This window comes from Ambystoma mexicanum, chromosome 12 (assembly GCF_040938575.1).
Source record: "Ambystoma mexicanum isolate Mex_15411 chromosome 12, UKY_AmexF1_1, whole genome shotgun sequence".
In the NCBI taxonomy this organism is placed as follows: domain Eukaryota; kingdom Metazoa; phylum Chordata; class Amphibia; order Caudata; family Ambystomatidae; genus Ambystoma; species Ambystoma mexicanum.
The window spans coordinates 496,173,843-496,178,802 of record NC_090936.1 but is presented as its reverse complement, the minus strand read 5'-3'; the positions used below and the strand labels follow the sequence as shown (position 1 = coordinate 496,178,802).

The window sequence follows — 4,960 nt, the reverse complement described above, 5'->3', positions numbered from 1 at the left end:
GGACGCCTGGCAGGGTTGGGTTAACCTGCTGGGGATGTCCCCAACCACGCACGGAAGAGGGAGCCCCACGCGGCACTCTCCTCACCGAGCTGGCCGCTGTGCCGGCGGGGGCTGGGGGCGTGCGCTCCCCTCTCTGACACACCAGCGGGTGGGCTTTGGTGGGTGCACCCTGGTCGGCAGGGAAGCCCCGAGTGCGGGCAGCCGGGAGCCAAGGGAAACCTGGCTGTTCTTGAGGGATGCCTTCCCAGGCAGACAGGGGCCCAGCACGCCAGGCACAAACCCTGAGCCATGGTGCAGCAGGCTTAATCGATGGGCGGGCGTCGAGGTTCCAGCCGCCCACATCTTCCCTCTTGCACAGGTACCTGGAGTTTGGCCCCGTGCAGCCGGGCTGGGGTTCGAAGACTCTAGCGGTTCCACCCGACCCCTTGCCTGTGCTGTCTCTGGCCTGCCTCTCTGCCGCCCGCCCCCAAAAGGGGAGCAGAGGGGATCGAGGAAGGAAGAGTGGATTGGGCCGGCGGCAGAGTGGCCTGCCTCCATCCCCGTGGACACATTGATCATCGACACTTCGAATGCACCTTGTGACCCCGGGTTCCTCCTGGGGCTACGCCTGTCTGAGGGTCGCTTGAACATCTATCGCCCCAGGGTTCCTTCCCAGGGGCGCGGCTGGTGCTGCCGCAGGATCCCTGGACCTGACGCACAGGCTTATTGCCGGCGCGTCCTGGCCTCCCCAGTTTTCCCGCCTTGTGCGGGTTTCAGGAGGCTCGGGTGCCCGGCGCGCCGTGGTGGTGGTGCCGGCAGCAGCGGCCCTTAAAAAAGCCTAACGCACCTTCACCCTACCGCGGGGCTTTGGCATTCACGCATGTGGCTGTCTGTGGTGTCTCACGGCTGCCGCGCAGGATGGCCCTGGAGCGTGGGCCTCGAGACCATGTGGGCTTCAACCGCAGATCGGGACAGCGTTCACTCGGGCGTGCCGGAAGCACAGGGCTGGGGCAACTCCCCTTACGGGCCCAAGGCCGGCTGCCCTGAACTTTGTGCTCCCCGACTACGGCCTCAGATCAGACGTTGTGACCCACTGAATTTAAGCATATTACTAAGCGGAGGAAAAGAAACTAACCAGGATTCCCTCTCTAATGGCGAGTGAAAAGGGAAGAGCCCAGCGCTGAATTCCCGTTTAGCGGCAGGTGTGTGAAATGTGGCATACAGAAGACAGACTTCCCAGTGTTGCTCAGGGGGCTCAAGTCCTTCTGATCGAGTCTCACCCCGCAGATGCTGTTAGGCTGGTATGGGGTCTTCTCAGAGTCGGGTTGCTTGGGAATGCAGCCCAAAGCGGGTGGTAAACTCCATCTAAGACTAAATACGGGCGCAAGACCGATGGCCAACAAGCACTGTAAGAGGAAAGTTGAAAAGAACTTGGAAGAGAGAGTTCAAGAAGGCATGAAACTGTGGAGAGGTAAACGGGTGGAGTCTGCAGTCCTTCCGCAGTATTCAACACGGCGGTCGCCTGGAACAGTGGATGCCCTTGCAGGACTGCCGCCCGCGCACACCTGGCCCCCGCAGGGCTCATTTCCTCTGTGGCGGTGCACCGTGACTGGCTGTGGGTCGGCTGGAAAGGTCCCAGGGGACAGGTGGCTCTCTGCTCCCGCAGAGAGTGTTACCGCCCCCGGACAGCAGTTTTGCTGTGTCCGCGGGGCCGAGGGAGATTGACCGCCACGCCCTTCTACGGCAACCGTCCCGGCCCCTCTTGGTGGTCGCCGGGGAGGAGACGGGGCTTCCGATTCGACTGTCTACTCTGGTGTACTACCCTTAGTGCACCCTGACCAGGTTGCGCCGCTGGGCAGGGAGGCCCGCGAAGGGCCCCAGGGTTCTGAGGTGATGTCGTTACCCACCTGACACATCTTGAAACACAGACCAAGGAGTCTAACATGTGCGTGAGTCGGAGTGCCGAACGAAACCTTGTGGCGCAATGAAGGTGAGGGCCTGGCGTGTGCCGGCTGGGGTGGGATCCCGTCGCGGTGGCCGTGCCAACGGCACGTCTCGCCTGCTCTGTCAGGGAGGTGTAGCATGAGCGTGTGTGATAGGACCCGTATGATGGAAATTGATGCCTGGGCAGGGCGAAGCCATAGCAAACTCTGGTGAAGGTCCGTAGTGATGCTGACGTGCAAATCGGTCGTCCCACTTGGGTATAGGGGCAAAAGACTAATCGTACCATCTAGTAGCTGGTTTCCTCCAAAGTTTCCCTCCGTATAGCTGGTGCACGGAAACCCCGGTTTTATCTGGTAAAGTGAATGATTAGAGGTCTTGGGGCCGAAATGATCTCAACCTATTCTCAAACTTTAAATGGGTAAGAAGCCCGGCTCGCTGGCTTGGACCCGGGCATCTAATGCAAGTGCCCAGTGGGCCACTTTTGGTAAGCAGACCTTGACGCTGTGGGATGAACCGAATGCTGGGTTAAGGCTCCTGATGCCAATGCTCATCAGACCCCAGAAAAGGTGTTTGTTGATATAGACTGTAGGACGGTGGCCATAGAAGTCGGAATCCGCTAAGGAGTGCGTAACAACTCACCTGCCAAATCAACCAGCCCTGAAAATGGATGGCGCTGGAGCGTCTGGCTCATACCCGGCCGGTGCTGAGAGCCGCGGGGACTAAGCCGCGACGAGTAGGAGGGCGTGTGGTGCGCGCGGAAGTCCGGGGCAAGGGCCCGGATGGAGCTGCTGCAGGGGCAGGTCTTGATGGTAGTAGCAAATATTCAAACAAGAACTTTGAAGGCCGAAGTGGAGAAGGGTTCCATGTGAACAGCAGTTCAACATGGGTCAGTCAGTCCTAAGAAATGGTCGAACGCTGTTCGGAAGGGATTGGCGATGGCCTCCGTTGTCCTCAACCGATCGAAAGGGAGTCTGGTTCAGATTCTGAAACCCGCAGCGGCGGAGACGGGCGGCGTCCAGTGCGGTAACGCAAACGATCCCAGAGAAGTTGGCGGGATCCCTGGGGAGTGTTATGTTTTTTGCGAAGGACAGGGCACCCTGGAATGGGTTTGCCCCGAGAGAGGGGCCCGAGCCTTGGAAAGCATTGCGGTTCTGGCAGCATCCGGTGAGCTCTCGCTGGTCCTTGAAAATCCGGGGGAGGTGGTGTAAATCTTGCTCCGGGACGTACACATATCCGCAGCAGTTCTCCAAGGTGAACAGCCTCTGGCATGTTGGAACAATGTAGGTAAGGGAAGTTGGAAAATCGGATCCGTAACTTCGGGAAGGGCTGGGTCAGTCGGGCTGGGGTGCGAAGCCCCCGGTGGCAGTGCCGACTCTGGATGTGAACGGGCCCTTCCTGTGGATCGCCCCAGCTGCGGTGGTCGCCTCTCTCCATTCCCCTCCCAGGGTTCGGGATCAGTGTTTTGCCTCGGCCGACGCCTAGCAGCTGACTTGGAACTGGTGCGGACCAGGGGAATCTAACTGTTAAATTAAAACTAAGCATCACATTAGGTCCATGGTGGGTGTTGACGCAATGTGATTTCTGCACAGTGCTCTGAATGTCAAAGTTAAGAAATTCAATGAAGCGTGGGGAAACGGCGAGAGTAACTATGACTCTCTTAAGGTAGCCAAAGGCCTCGTCATTTAATTAGTGACGCACACAAATGGATGAACAAGATTCCCACTGTCCCTACCTAATATCTAGTGACACCACAGCCAAGAGAACAGGCCTGGTAGTATCAGTGGGGTCTGGCACTGTGAAGAGACATGAGAGATGTAGGATAAGTGGGAGGTCCTCAGGCCGCTGGTGAAATAATACTACTTTTTTCACTTGCACAGTGAGGCGGGGGTGAGCACTGTGGGACTCTCACTTCTGGCTCCAACAGCCCGGCGTGTCCCGCTTCAGGGACAGTGGCAGGTGGGGAGTTTGACTGGGGCGGTTCACCTGGCAAACCATAATGCAGATGTCAGGGAGGGTAGAAACCTCCCACGATGCAGAAGGGCAAAAGCTTGCTTGATCTCGATTTTCAATATGACTACAGACCGCGAAAGCGAGGCCTTGGGATCCTTCTGACTTTTTGGGTTTCAAGCAGGAGGTGTCAGAAAAGTTACCACTGGGATAACTGGCTTGTGATGACCAAGCGTTCAGAGCGACGTCGCTTTTTGATCCTTCGATGTCGGCTCTTCCTATCATTGTGAAACAGAATTCACCAAGCGTTGGATTGTTCACCCACTAATAAGGAACATGAGCTGGATTGAGACAGTCGTTTTACCCTACTGATGATGTGTTGTTGCAATAGTAATCCTGCTCAATATGAGAGGAACCGCAGGTTCAGGCAGTTGGTGTGTGTGTTTGGCTGAGGAGCTGTTGGGCAGAATTCTGTGCAATGTCCTTAGGGACCACTACACACAATTAAGACTACAGGTGGCAATACAAGTTTATCTTTGGTACAAGCCTGTACTACTATGTCAGAGTGGTAGCAGTGGCGGAGCAGCCAGGCTTATCTCAAGAGTATATGAGCAGTAGCAGAGATTACACAAAGGGACCACAATTACTGTGACTCAAGCAAACACTGACTCAAGGTTGCAGGTAAAAAATATAAGTACATTTATTTTTAAACCATCAGTTATAAACACAACACTTCTATTAAACTGTAAATAAAACCACACGTTAAATGCACTACAACTAACCAATTCACTTTGTACAGTATATCTCAAGGTAAGTACCCTGTGTTTGAATAAACCGGTGTTATGAACAAAACACGATACCGCAAATATGGTTGCAATCACTTTTTGACAGTTCGGTCTACTAAATAAACGCATATCGTGACATGAAATGCTACCGGGGCAAAAACACACTTAGCACCTGAGATAACCAGAGGGAGTTGGAGGCAAAAATCACAGGCAATATTTTGGTTAGGCAGACAGAATCGAGAAACACTCAGAAACAGGAGTTCAAAAGTCAAAGGGCCGGAGCCAAGTTCAAGTGACCGGAGGCC

The 4,960-nt window shown here is 55.4% G+C and overlaps 1 pseudogene; it reads left to right on the top strand.

Moving 5' to 3' along the window:
• Positions 1-1,045: 1,045 nt before the first annotated feature.
• Positions 1,046-4,674, top strand: LOC138514869 (28S ribosomal RNA; annotated as a pseudogene).
• The last annotated feature ends 286 nt before the right edge of the window (positions 4,675-4,960 follow it).